Source organism: Crotalus tigris, unplaced genomic scaffold (genome assembly GCF_016545835.1).
Source record: "Crotalus tigris isolate CLP2741 ecotype Arizona unplaced genomic scaffold, ASM1654583v1 scf7180000024398.1132909, whole genome shotgun sequence".
NCBI lineage: Eukaryota > Metazoa > Chordata > Lepidosauria > Squamata > Viperidae > Crotalus > Crotalus tigris.
In genome coordinates this window covers 374,229-389,085 of record NW_024100566.1, presented here as the reverse complement: position 1 = coordinate 389,085, position 14,857 = coordinate 374,229, and the positions used below count along the sequence as shown (strand labels likewise).

Genomic DNA, 14,857 nt, shown 5'->3' with positions numbered 1-14,857 from the left:
CAGCAAGGACCTACATCTGGTGGGACCTAGGAAAAGAGCCTTCTCTGTGATGGCTCCCTCCCTTTGAAACATCTTTCCCCACAGATAAGATGGCACCTGCCCTGTTGCTTTTCTGCAAGGCCTTGAAGACCTAGTTTTGTCAGTGGGCCTGGGGACCCCATTAGGAGCTGTTGTTACCACCGAGAGGAGAGAGTATAATTGTGATTTAAAAAAAAAAACCTGTGGACTTTTAATGTTGTACGCTACTTGGAGCCACTGTGTGTAGTTGGGTGCTTATATAAACTTATTTACTAAATTAATAAATCTTCATCCCCATGACACTGCTGGAATAGCAGATACCTGATGCAACATTAGCTGATTTGAAAATTGTAGTTTTTACTAAAAGGAAATCTGTAATATTTATGAAGGCAGAAATAGGTGAAAATAATATGGTGAAAGCTTGGAAAAAGTAGTCAAGAGATTATGGTGCTGTTTGACGTATCTTTGTCAGGGTACCTAGCTCAGTTCAACAAAGTATCTGATTAGCTGAGACCAATTTAAACAGTTATGAAATTTATTAACTATTCATTTAGAGCAGACATGTCAAACTCGCAACATCACGTGACATCGCGCAACATATCAGAACTTTTTCCCCATTGCCAGCAATGGGGTGAGTGCAGTTTCGTCCTGGCCAGCAGTTTGACACTCCTGATTTAGAGTAACTTCAAAATATATTTCAATTTGTTTTTACAGTGGAAAAAAAATCTATCAATTCAAACCACATTCACGGAAGACAGGAAGGCAAGATTGGGGTTATCTGCAAGGCAGTTGAGAAATATAAACAAATGCATTCAAAAGCCATATTCTGGGATGACTTTTACACAAGTCTACATCTAAGCTGCAATATAATTAAGGATTCTACTAACCTAATTTAGGATAGAATGATGAAACTTTGTTACGGCTTCTGTTAAAAACAAAAACTTAAAATATATCTAATTCAATAAACATCAAAAGATTCCTATTACTTATACTTGTAAGCATGATGTGGGGCACCAGGCTAGGAAAGGCTACACTGATAGACTGAGGCAATGGCTATCTAAACCTGGACTAGAAACTAGCTTTTTGGGGTCTGGTCAGTCTTAATCCAGGCATTACTGCTTGTCAATCTCTTATTCTTCCGGTCTGCTAGTTTTCTTATCTGCACATTTGTAGCTGCTGACATAGTTTTTTTCTATCGCTCCATAAGGCTGCCTTTGAAGACACTCAGAAGAGGCAACTGGTACAGAATATGAAAGCCAGCCAGCTGAACAGGGAACCATGTTATTGCTGAATTATTCCTATTTTGGGGTTGCCACAGTGGCAACCAATAGGTATCTGGGCTGAATTCAAAGCACTGGTAATTATCTATAAAGTCCTGTATGGAAAAGCACAAGGAAATAACAGGGTCCACCGTACCAAGAATGATTCTGCATGCCTACTCCAAACACCTGGGGAACACACTGCCTCAGTCGTCCTTGGCTTGTTCTTATTGGGGAAGGCCTCTAGAACCATTTAAAAGCCTCAATGGGCTTTAGGATCTCAAGCTATTGAGGAGTTGGTGTGCTATTACTGTTATTATTATGGTTTGTCCCACAGTCAGTCAGATTTTTAGACCGGATTTGGCATTTTTATCCCCCTATCAAGTCCTCCCCAGGGACCCGGGATAGGCAGATAGATGTTGTTATTTAATAATATTAAAGATACTGTCACAGGATGTGAGCTGTTCAAAGTTGCCTTTTGCGACAGACTGGTTAAACGCTGTTGGTGTTCAAGTGGTGCTCTAAATGTAGCCAAGGTGCCTATCGCTATTGGTACTATCTTTGCTTACTTTTGCCACAGTTGTTATTATAACTATTATTACTATTATCACTATCTTTATAATATCAATTTTACTATACACTAAATTGGTGGAGGGAATTCTGCTGCATCCGCCTGATTGATACCCACAGCTAGCAGGAGCACCACTTACATGAGTATACACACCATACTCCTGGTAACAGCCACCTTCGGAACAATTTACAAGATAAAACTATCTGGTATCCCTGGTATTTATGGCAGATCTATCAGCAACAAGCTATTAAGCAAACAGGAAGCCAGTTTGGACTGCTAGAGGGGGAAAAAAGGGAAACCAGCAGCCTTTTGTATCGTTCATAGCCTTTTCATTTTCTACACTGCTAGCAGCGATTATGGATTCTGTACACTTACCCAGCTGGAGCTAGGAGAGAGAAAGCGGTGACAGGCTCCATTCTCGGAAAGGGTGTTTGGAAAAACATTGCCTAAACAGAGACTTCACAGACTTCAGCAGTTAAAACAGATCTGCCTCTCAGAACTGGCCTTGGCCCTCCTTTTCAAGACAAGACAAAACAAACTGCTCAAAGGGAGAGAAAGGGGGGGGGGAGGAGAGAGAGAGAGAGAGAGAGAGAGAGAGAGAGAGAGAGAGAGAGAGAGAGAGAGAGAGAGAGAGAGAGAGAGAGAGAGATAGTTCACTAACCAGAACTTATCTTTAAAAGTTACTCGAAACCTAAAGACATAAAGATATACAAGCTTCTTGATTAAAAGAAGAGAGGTGGAGTCGATATAGCTAAATGGACTTTGACTGGAACAGAAAAATGAATGCTTGTTGCTGGCATAGCATCCAAGACCTCACATAGCTTCTGAATACCGTCAAGTCTAAGAATGACTCAATGCATCCCAAGATGAGTTATGAGGTCTCTCATTACCGATGTTCTATTGATACGTGACCGCTCCAGTCGGAAGTGAAGAATTAGTTGTACTTTATCACCAGACCATGAGAGCTACCTGGAGGAATGACTAATGCTCATAACGTGACCCAAGGAAGGATTACCTATGGCAAAGTTCATCCCTCTGAGAAAAAGAGGTTCAGACTATAATGTGAGATCAAGATAAAAGATTGAGCCAAGGAGCTACCCTGTATAACACTGGTAGGAGAATCCCATATAAAAAGGCTGTAGTTCTTATAGTGTGACCATGTATTAGAAGAGGGCGTTAATGCTTAGTGAGCTCCTAGAAAATCCTGATAGCTGTTGGAAAATATTTAAATGAAAGTCCCTTAGATGACCCACCTAAGCCAAAAACAAACACTACAGGTCATCCTCAACTCACAATCACAATTGAGCCCGGAATTATGTTGCTAAGTGAGAAATTTGTTAAGTGAGTTTTGCCCCATTTTACGATTTTTCTTGTCACATTTATTGAGTGAATCACTGCAGTTGTTAAATTAGTAACACAGTTGTTAAGTGAATCTGGCTTCCCCATTGACTTTGCTTGTCAGAAAGTTGCAAAAGATGATCACAGGACCCCAGGACACTGCAACTGTCATAAAGATAAACCAGTTGTCAAGCATCCGAATGTAAATCACGTGACCATGGGGATGCTGCAGCAGTTACAAATGAGGAAAATGGTCACAAGTCACTTTTTTCAGTGCCGCTGTAACTTCAAACAGTCACTAATCGAACTGTTATTAAATCGAGGACTACCTGTAATCTCTTTGAAGTGACACAATTTGGCAGAAATAGAAAGTGAGTGGATGGAGCAACATCTGTCAGCATCAAATGGTGGGGAAAATGAAATGGATGGATTTGCGGGAAAAAGAACTGGATGAAAGACTACTTATTCCTTAAAAAAAAAAAGACAGATAAAAAGAGGGTTTTAACTTAATGCACGTAGGTCCCTAGTTTATTGAACCAAAGTTACCACTAATAAGAATGCCATATTTCACAAAAAAGATAAATGGGAAAGGAAGCTGTTGATTCAACAGAAGTCAACATCAGCATGGAGAGAATTACAGCTTCAATTGTGAGCTCAGGAGAATAGCATATGAAACAGTGACCCTCCTCCTCCATTACATTATTTATTAGAAAAAATGGACATATGTACTCACTTGAAAAAAAGACTAATTGGGAAAAGAAAGAACTATATCTTCTTATCTTCTGGAAGCATCCTATCAAGAAACAGGCTTGTTTGGGATTTTACATTTTATGATATACATGAGACATAACAACATATGCTTGAATATACTCTTAATGTATCCCCCTTTAAGTGAAATTACATACCGTGTATGTGTATTAAATCATACCACAGTAATAAATTGGATGTGCTTGTACAACACACGCAACCAGATTAGTTACAAATCTAATTGCCACATCAGCACAATGCAGGAAGCTAGGTTAGTTTTTGTTCTTGTTGTTAATTGCAAAGTCGTATCCGACCCATCGCAACCCCATGGACAACGTTCCTCCAGGCCTTCTTGTCCTCTACCATCTTCTGGAGTCCATTTAAGCTCACGCCTACTGCTTCAGTGACTCCATCCAGCCACTTCATTCTCTGTCGTCCCCTTTTTCTATTGCTCTCAATCTTTCAGGTTAGTTTTAGCATGGCTAATTTTTTGTGTCTTAGCTTGTTATGTTAATCTAGCCTATTTGAAATACTTTAGGGTTCAGTGTATCATTTTTTTTAAAAAAAAATGTGTTAACTCAGGAACCAAGTTAAATGTATTGTGTAAGTATAGCAAGCTACATGAAGGGCTCTGGACTGATTACCACTATTTAAAAAAAAAAGTCAGACCAAAGAAGATTTTTTTTGTGGCATGTTATCTTTGGTATAGGATTAAATATCACTTATGACAATAGAGATTGCTATCCAGTGTTTATAGCACTAGAAGGAAACAGGAATCAAATTCTTAAACTTCTGCAAACTCCCCAAACAGGTTTGTCTACTTGAGCAAAACAGAACAACAATAAAAAATATAAAAGTTTCAGGGTGGTGCAAATACCACCAAAGATTTTTTTTTCGAGACCTGTATTTGTTTTTTCTGCCCGCCTAAGAATCTCCAGTAAAATAGTCACAAAATACCGATGAATACCAATTATCAAATTAAAATGTAATCAAATCACAAAACTTGAATAAAATTAATTCAAAATGTGTTAAGCAGAACCAGAATATAGAAAATGTAGCTTTGAAGCTTGGCAAAAGTAAATTGAATCAGCCCTGTGGGAAGAGGTTTAAGAACAGAACATGATCTGCTTCTGAGAATGATCAACAATCTATCTGGCCATTCTAGGAGTACAGATCTGTGGAACAGAAGCTTCAACGTGTCTAGACAAAATAAATTGTTCTTTTAAAATTATTCCATACCACGACATTTTCCCCAACTCCAGCTCTTATCTCTTGCATATTTATAGAAGGCACAGAAAGTCTTTAAGGAAAGAAGGCCTTCTATAACCTTCTACAGCTACCGGTCTATCTAAAGCAGGGGTGTCAAACTGCCGGCCCGCAGGCCGGATGCATCATAGCGAAATTGCACCCACCCCATTACCGGCAATGGCAAAAAAGTTGCAATACATCGCAACACATCACGTGACATTGCGAGTTTGACACCCCTGATCTAGAGCAATATTGTCTAATATAAGAACAGGCAATACGGTGCTACTGGCCTCCATTTCTGTATGGACATCTCCATTTGTGCCTCACAGACTGCAAGTTAGTCAGCAGTGCTCTACTTGATCTTCTAAAATGTAAAAGTACATGTAGTGTACAGAAATGTGGCCCAAGTTGCAGATCTTTGCTCTCCTATGCAATTTCAACTTTTGCAAGACCAGCCCAGACTATGCTGTAAAAACTGAGGGAGAGAAAGTGCTACACCTCCTAGATTGAACAGGGAATAAGATCAGGAAGGAAAAGGAAAGCTGCACGAATATCAACTGACTTCAGGCATCCCATTTCATGGTGACAGGAAGTCTGTTGAAACCAACCAAATAGGGCAGTTGTAACAAAAGAGAAAACTTGGACTCTAATGTCTGAATCCTAGAAAATCCACCTCATTAATCTACCCCAAACTAAGGGCTGGGACATATGCAATCCAGTCCTTGAAACCAAATTCCATCAGTCATTTCCCTTTTAACTCCAACTGTAGTTTCCTATTAACATTTGAATCAGCAAGCTATAGTTTATACATGTTCAGACTGGAATTGCAAACCATGATTTGGTTTGGTTATGAAAATCCAACAACAATTCACTCTAAAGAGGAAGCAGTTCTCTGGATCTGAATACAAAAGGCTTCAGCTGGTCCAGAATGTAACAAGGAAGGCAGCAATGGGCAAGGTATGCCCGCATAATCCCTCTGCTGCTTTCTGAGCTGCACCGATTGCAAGTTTGCTTCCAGGTGTAATTCAAGGTTCTGATTGCTACCGATAAATCCCTACATGGCATAGGGCCTGTTACACAAGGGGCCACCTGTCTCCCACGGTATCTGCCTAGCCAATTTGATTTGGCAGGGTTGGTGAGCTCTGGGTTTCATTGATTAAATAATGCCATCTATTGAACACCGGAAGCATGTAGTGCTCCCCTCCGGAATGAAGGTCTCCCCTGCAAAATTTGAACAGCCCTCACCCCATTGGTATTTCAAAGGGCCATGAAGATATGACTATTTGCTTAGTCCTTTGGCAAGGACGATTCATGTACCTCTTCTTCCTTTACTTTGTTCTCATCCAAGTTTGTTTTCTCTGCCATCTTGTTTCATTCTTTTGTATTGTCCTTGTATGTTTCCATGTTTTTAAATGCTTTTCAACCAGACATACCCTTCTGAGATTCGAACCTGGGCTGTCTGCATGTTAAGCAGCTGTGTTAACTTCTAGGCCACAGGCTCTTTCTCACTTTGTCAGCTGTGTCAGGGAGGGAAGAGACAGGGGGAAGAATTACCTTGAGTGCTTTTTGATGCACCCTGTCCACCCAAATATGGGAGAAAGAAATCTTTTGCCTTGTATCAGCTCAAACTAGAGCCATCCACAGGCAGCAGTCGCAACTGCGACATCATTTATATTATAAAATTTGGATTGCTAACAAAGAATTAAGGGAGAATGGAATAGTTATTTCGAACTTTTTAGTTCTCATCAACCAGACATACCCTTCTGAGCTGATACAAGGCAAAAGATTTCTTTCTATATCCTTAATAACATTAAAAATGTGGATCCTGGGTATAAATGAACACCAGGATAAAAATAAACAGGACCATTTAATATAAACAAGGCTGTAAATAAGAGAGTTACTGAGTTTTCGTCAGCCAAACTACTGACATCATCAGAGTTGGAATGCTAGGTGATTAGGGAGCTTGCCTATATAGCTGCCTGTCTCTGCACACGGCTTCTCGAGCACATCATCGGCCCATTGATTGTGTTAATCTGCAATGTGCTAAGTTGATTTGCATCCGGCAGCCTGTTGGTGGACCTGATAGTTGTGTTCAGATCCTCCATTGCTTTTCTAGCACGCGTGCAGGCGCCTGGAGGGCAGCTATCAAGCTGTCTCTGCTCCTCTCTCTCCTCTCTCATTTTGGAGCGATCTCTCAATCTGCATTTCAAATGCCCTGTAGAGCTGTCATCCTCCCCTAAGGCCACCATTGTTTCACCGATAGCTCCCTCTCCCCAATCCTGCGAAGAGCAGCTGTTCGGATGTTCCTGCTCCCTAGTTCCCCCCCCTTTTTGTCTCTCCTTCCGAGCCGCTTCCGTGCGTCCGTTTCCAACACCAGATCTTGACACATCGTTAATTTGTCGTCTCCTCCCATAGCAGCTATTGCCGCCTCACCTGTAGCCCTGTCGCTCCAATCTTGCCGGTTGCTATCTCATTGTGGTGTCCTCTGGCCCCCCTCCCTTTTTGCCAGTTCGCTGTCCTCCCTAGGGATTGCAGTTTCCCCATTTGTAAAGCCATGGTCCTGCTTTTGCACCGTGCGGGATGGCCATCTGCTCCGTGGATTGCAACGTTGTCTCTCCCACCTTCTAAGAGTCTGGTACGCCGGTAGGAGGTCTATATGCCGGTTGATGGAATTCTCATCTGAAAACCAGGCTTCTTTAAGAAGCCGGCCACCCTTAGTGGTCTCACAGGATATGGCCTGTGCGTTTTCCAGATCGAATGTGTGGTCCAGGTTGGCCATGTGGGTCCACACTTGTGAGCGCTGCTCTTGTCTTTTAATTGCCAGTTCATGATCATGGACCCTAGTCCTGAGCCTTTTAGCTGTTTCCCCAATGTAATTGAAGGGTGCCGGATGCAAATCAACTTAGCACGTTGCAGATTAACACAATCAACGGGCCGATGACGCGCTCGTGAAGCTGGGCGCAGAGACAGGCAGCTATATAGGCAAGCTCCCTAATCACCTAGCATTCCAACTCTGATGACGTTGGCAGTCTGGCTGAAGAAAGCTCAGTAAATCTTTTACTTACAAGCTTGTTTATATTAAATGGTTTTGTTTATTTTTATCTTGGTGTTCGTTTTTCTATGTTTTTATTGAATACACACACACACACCTCACTAATATTGTTATTATTGAAAAGGAAAGAAGAAAGGGAAGAAAACAGTTCAGAGTGTAAATATGGTCTAAAGGCTTAGGAATGTTGTATGTGCCAACCAACAATAAGGCTCTAGCAAAAATACCTTTTCAGTTCAAGAACATCTATTCTTCTAGTTCAGTGGTTCTCAATCTGTGGGTCAGGACCCCATTTGGGGTCGAACAACCATTTCACGGGGCTCGCCAAACAATGCAGTCCGCCATTTTTCCCCCTTTTCCTTAGCTGTGCTACTCCCTTTTATTCTATTGGCTTTTGAAAGCCAATAGAATAGACTCTCTTGAATAGAGTCTAATTCTATTGGCTTTCAAAAGCCAATAGGAATTGTCCAGGCTGTCTCTGCCCTGCTGAGCCCGCCAAAAGTCCCATTCTGCAAACGGTGCTGCACCAGTTGAGTAGTCCTCGACTTACGACCGGTTGAGTAGTCCTCGACTTACGATTGGTTGGGGGTCGCGGCATTAAAAAGGTTGAGAACCACTGCTCTAGTTGTAGACACTTTAAATCCTCTGTATAGGTTAGACCTGGGATACTGTTCAGAGCCATTGCAGAATCTGTACGATTCTTCTGTTCACATTAAACCAGAACGGACTTACTAAACGCAGCTGGTTGATGCGGGAGAAGAAAATGATTTTAAAAAAAAGTCAAGATGGTAGCTGCAGTAGTGCATTTGAAGCTTGATGGACATTAAAAAAAAACACCAGTTCAAGCAGTGACCAACTTAACTTTTTTGACCATATCCTGTGGACACCTTCAGTCTGAGATAAGCAGAATTATCTCAAATTGCTACTAGTATTTAAAATTTGGAACATTCAAGAACTGAAAACCTTAACACGCAAATTTGAGGTGTTTCCAAAAACAATTTTTCCAAGTGAAAGTTCATATACTAAGCATACCACAGTATAGGTAGTCCTTGGCTTACGACCATAATTGAGCCCAAAGTTTCTGTTGCTAAGGGAGACATTAGTCTTGCCCCATTTTAGGACTTTTCTTGCCACAGTGAAATGAATCATTGTGGTTGTTAAGTTAATAACACATCTGTAAAGTGAATCTGGCTTCCCCATTGATTTTACTTGTCAGAAGGTCACAAAAGGCGATCACATGACCCCAGGACACCGCAACCATCATAAATATTGCATGCATCTAAATTTTGGTCATGTGACCATGGGGATGCTGAACTGGTCATAAGTGTGGAAAAACCTTCATAAATCACTTTTTAAAGCGCCTTTGTAACTTTGGCTACCTGTACCAAAACATACATGAATTTTTCCATGAAGAAACCTAATTTATCAGGAACAAGTCTAGGCACCCTCTTCTTGCTGCTTGTAAGAGCAAGGCTGAAAGAGAGACAGAGGGAAACAAATTCTTATTAACTAGTGGAATACTTTAGCAAAGGAAAGCAGGTAGTCCTCGACTTCTGACTATTCATTTAGCGACAGTTCAAAGTTATGACCCTTTTACAATTATAACCAGCATACCACCTCCATGGTCGCAATTCATATGCTTGGCAACTGGTTCACATTTAGAGGCTGCAGCAGCCCATAATCACATGACTGCAATTTGGGACCTTTTTGCCAATTTCTGGCAAAAAAACGCCCACATTTTTATTAATTACATTTAGAAACAGCTATCTCCCTCACAGAGCAGCTCCAGGTGGTGTACTAATAACACATAGGGGAAGCTGGATTCACTTAATGACCCCCTTAAAAACTGTTGTAAAATTAGGTGTGACTCGACTTACAATTGCAACAACTTAAGATGGAAATTCTGCTCCCAATTGTGGTTGTACGTTGAGGACTATCTGTAGTTTTGGGAGAGCAAAAGCTATCATCTGTTGGCCTGAGAGCTGCACTTGACTTTTTAAAAAATTATTATTTTATTCAGTTGAATCCCTATCATCATCATCAATTAAATTTATATGCTGCATAACTCCCAATGACTCTGGGCAGTTTACAAGTTGCTAAAAACATTTAAAACATGGAAGAATACAAAACGCCCAAAAGCAAATACAAAACAAAGGAACAATGATGTCAGAGAAAAAAACCTGGATAGGAACAAAGAAAAGGAAGAAAAGGCATCAATCATCCTTGCCAGAGGTCTAGGCTTTTGTGCAATTCAAGGCAGTGTACCTGATGCTTTTACTTCTATTTTCACCTGTGAGGTAAGGCTGAACTAAAAGAAAGTGACTGGCCCCAAATCATCTAGATTCTAGCCAAATTCTTAACTCCTCTGACATAAGCCAAATAAGGGGGAAAGGAAGATATTCAGCTCTATTCACTTGTGCACTCTGACACTTTAGAAGAGAAGAGAGTAGTGGGTGGATCACATTTTTTTCACCCACTTTGCATGGAGCTGCCTGGAATACAACTTTAGATCTTCAGCAGGCAAAGCATATGCTTTGTCACTAAGCACAACCCTATTAAACTATCCTATTTCAGCCAAGTCTGAAGTAGCTGTATAGTAAAATAAAAAGGAGCACTATGTGCATTACCTTGGGCCTCCAGACTGAAAGACAGCATTAAAATAAAATAATAAAATAAAATAAAAAATAAAATAAATAAAAACTACTAGTGAGATCTGAAGATTCTAAAGAGTAAGCGAGAAAATTAAGATGGCCCTGTTAATAGGTAAAAAGCATAAAGAAAATCTAGATGTCACAAGTAAAATTTATCCTAAGTCAGAACAAACTTTTCTTAGAGACCTTACTAAATATAATAGATAAAGAAACGGTCTGAATAAGTCAGTGACTGTAAAATAAAAAAACTGAACTAAATGGGTGTATAATATTAAACACAATCATATCTTTTTTCCTTAGATGAATAGCCAATTATCAAAATTTAGCCTACACAGAACTAAAATTGTTTTTATTTTAACAGCTGAAATTTATATTTCCAAAATGGGGGTGGTAGAATAACTTACAAACATTTGCTTGTTTTCCTCCCAACAAGCTTCGGGAGAACATCTAATGCAATCTAACAACACTCCAATCCAAATAACTCTGATTAACATGGTTACGATTCCCTGTAATTCCTTTGAGGAAAAAAAAACATTAAAACCTAGAGGAAAAAAATAAATGCATAAGCTTGACTTCTGGTGACTACACGGACAAATATTTTTCTTGGTATTTTCTTCTTCTAGGTTGTTTTTCTGATTTTACAAACTAACCTAGAGTCTTGAGACTTACTAGTGATTTTTATCCAAATACAATTAGATCAGTGATTCGCAACCTTTTTAATGGCGTGACCCTCAACCAGTTGTAAGTTGAGGACTACTCAACCGGTCGTAAGTTGAGGACTACTCAAGTGGTGCAGCACCGTTTGCAGAATGGGACTTTTGGCGGGCTCAGCAGGGCAGAGACAGCCTGGACAATTCCTATTGGCTTTTGAAAGCCAATAGAATTAGACTCTATTCAAGAGAGTCTATTCTATTGGCTTTCAAAAGCCAATAGAATAAAAGGGAGTAGCACAGCTAAGGAAAAGGGGAAAAAATGGCAGAGTGCGTTGTTTGGAGACCCCGGTGAAATGGTCGTTCGACCTCAAATGGGGTCCTGACCCACAAGTTGAGAACCACTGAATTAGATCTACTATTGCTTAGTTTTTTTAAAAAAGTTCTAAGATTATCTGGTTGCTGCCACCAGTTTTGGAGTTATAGGAATGAAAACACCTACTTATGAGCAGCTTTAAAAAATCTATCCTTCCCTCTTCAATTAAAATGTTTTCCAGGACTTATGACTCTTAGTTGGGCATATGAAATATTAGGACACTGGTATATCTGCTAAAAGAGGTATTTGCAAGTTATTGACTGAAAGAATATCCAAATTTCTGAATTGGACATATTCAATTTTTTTTTATTTTGAAATTTTCTATGACTTCAAGAAACACTGAATATGTATTCAAATTTGCAGAAAGATATGTTTAAGTTTGTACCACGCAAAAGTTGTATCAGCTTCTGTTTACATAGGAATTCACTAAAACCTACATCTGACTAGAGAGCCTAAACTACATATATAACTGTACATCCCTTATCTGTAAGTCCATTAATGCATAGAAAAATTACTGGACATAGCCAACTACACATATGTGAGTATATCAAATATACTAAAATCCATTTAAATGTGCTATATCCAAAGTGATACAAAATTCACAGTGCTTGACTGAATTAACTTTTTCTCTCACACAGGAAGATAGAAAACAGATTTAAGACTTTGTTTGTACAGTATAATGCCGTTGCATCCCCATCTATATACTTAAGAGGATGCAACTTACACATACTTTCAGGAAAGCGCAATTCAATTTAGACTTTTCATTTGCTGTCCCAAATATCACAGACTAATGCTATTTTATCTTGAATAAGAATCTTTCCCAAATCCTTTTGAACATATGCTTTGATTGCTATGGAATGACTTTTTAAAGTAGAAAGGGATATTTGATATATTCCTCTTACAAGTATGTTCATTAACACACGTGCTAGCTTTAAAAGATTACTCCAAAATCTAATTATTCAATTAATCTAATATGCTACCCCAGAGTCAAAAAAAAAAAAACATTAAATCACAGTGTGCTGTGTGAACCCATTGTAGTTTATGAAACTTAGTATATTTCTTAGCAATGGATGAACCTAGCCAACAGTGATTCATTTAACAAAATGTGGATAAGCAAACCATAGCTTAGTGCAATATGAAAATAAAGTGAATCAGTTCTTCATAGCAGAAACCTGAAGTGGTTTGTGTTATATGTGATAAAATGGGGCGTTGACTTACCTGAACGCCTTTTCTCAGCACGGAGATGGATAATCCACGCAGTGGGTTGGGACTGTATTCCTGGCCAATCAGATCAGTCAGCCAAAGTTGCCACACCCTGTCCTGGACCATGATTCTCCAGTCTTGACTCGAGCGCAGCCATTGACTGACAGTAAGACGTTTTGGCTCCACTAAATATACCCTATTATCCTAGTTTATAAGGGTGGATGTGGATTATCGATCTCCGTGCTGAGAAAAGGTGTTCAGGTAAGTCAACGCCCCTTCTCCAGCACTGGAGATGGATAATCCACGCAGTGGGACATACCAAAGCCTATTGTCCCTTGGGTTGGGGAATAGACTGGTCCCGTGTGTAACTTTGGTCTAGAACCTGCTGGAGAACCCTCCTATCGAAGGAGGCCTCTGCAGAGGAGTACTTATCGATTTTGTAATGACGAATGAATGGAGAGGGCGAGGCCCAAGTGGCTGCCCTGCATACCTCTTCAATAGAAGCCTGCATGGCCCATGCTGCTGAGGTGGCAGCACTCCTTGTGGAGTGGGCCGTGATATTCTTGGGGACTTGCAAGGACTCCGCCTGGTATGCCCCAGTGATGCATGCCCTAATCCACCTACCGATGGTAGAGGACGAGACCTTCCGGCCCCTAGTAGCGGGGTGGAAGGATATGAAAAGCGCTTCCGAGCGTCGGAATTCCGCTGTGCGCGAAATGTAATGTCTTAGTGCCCTTCGTACGTCCAAGGTGTGCCATTGTTGCTCCAGGGGATGAGCTGGGTTTGGACAGAAGTCTGGTAGGACTATTTCCTGTGATCTGTGAAAAAAGGAGTTGACCTTTGGAATGAATGAAGGGTCTATTCTTAGGACTACCTTGTCCCTGTGAAAATGACACAGGTCCTTCCTCGTTGAGAGAGAAGCTAACTCGGATATCCGTCGAGCTGACGTGATAGCTACTAAGAATGCTACCTTATGGGTCAGGTAGCGAATGTCACATGTTTTGAGTGGTTCGAAGGGCGCTCTGGTAAGAGCTTGTAGTACTCGTGGTAGTTCCCACGATGGATACCTGTGCACGGTTGGCGGTCTGATGTTCGCAGCCCCCTTGAGGAAGGATCGTATTAAGGGATGCTTGCCCAAGGATTCACCGGGGCTGGCAGAAAGTATAGTTGAGAGGGCGGCGATTTGCCTGCGCAGTGTGTTTGGCGAGAGGTCCCTCTCTAGGCCATCTAGTAAAAATTCTAGGATCTTGGGAATTGTGATCCCTTCGAGTAACAATTCCTGTTTAGAGCACCATGATTGGAAGCTTCTCCACGTGGCCTCGTAGATACGGTTCGTGGAGGGGCGCCTTGATGCCTGTATGACCCTAATTACACCCTGTGAGCAAGCCCCCTTGGCTAAAATTGACCGTTCAAGAGCCAGACGGCTAGTTGTAGCCATTGTGGCTCTGGGTGGGAGATCTCCCCCTGCTTGAGGGAGATCCTCTCCGGAGGAATCCGCCATGGATTTGTGCGGGAGAGACTCCTCAAGTCTGCGAACCAAGGTCTCCTTGGCCAATAAGGGGCCACAAGGATTACCTCGGCCCTTTCCCGCAGAATCTTGCGTACTACCGCCGGAAGGAGAGGTAAGGGTGGAAACGCGTACAGGAGTCCCCTTGGCCATGGGCTCCGTAACGCGTCCGTCTGCTCTGCTCCCCTGGATGGGAATCGGGAGAAGAAGCGAGTTAGGTGGGCATTGGAAGGAGAGGCA

The 14,857-nt window shown here is 41.2% G+C and overlaps 1 protein-coding gene across 4 annotated transcripts in view; it reads right to left on the bottom strand.

The window, feature by feature from the left end:
• Positions 1-14,857, bottom strand: part of MAP4K5 (mitogen-activated protein kinase kinase kinase kinase 5) — a 125,345-nt gene that overhangs the window by 86,750 nt on the left and 23,738 nt on the right. Inside the window, exon 1 of one of the 4 annotated variants that reach the window (XM_039329461.1) lies at positions 2,224-2,286. The exons of the other annotated variants lie outside the window; for them this stretch is intronic. The gene's annotated coding sequence lies outside the window, so the exon portion shown is untranslated. Of the gene's footprint in view, positions 1-2,223; positions 2,287-14,857 lie in introns of those variants that run through there. 4 annotated transcript variants of the gene reach the window in all.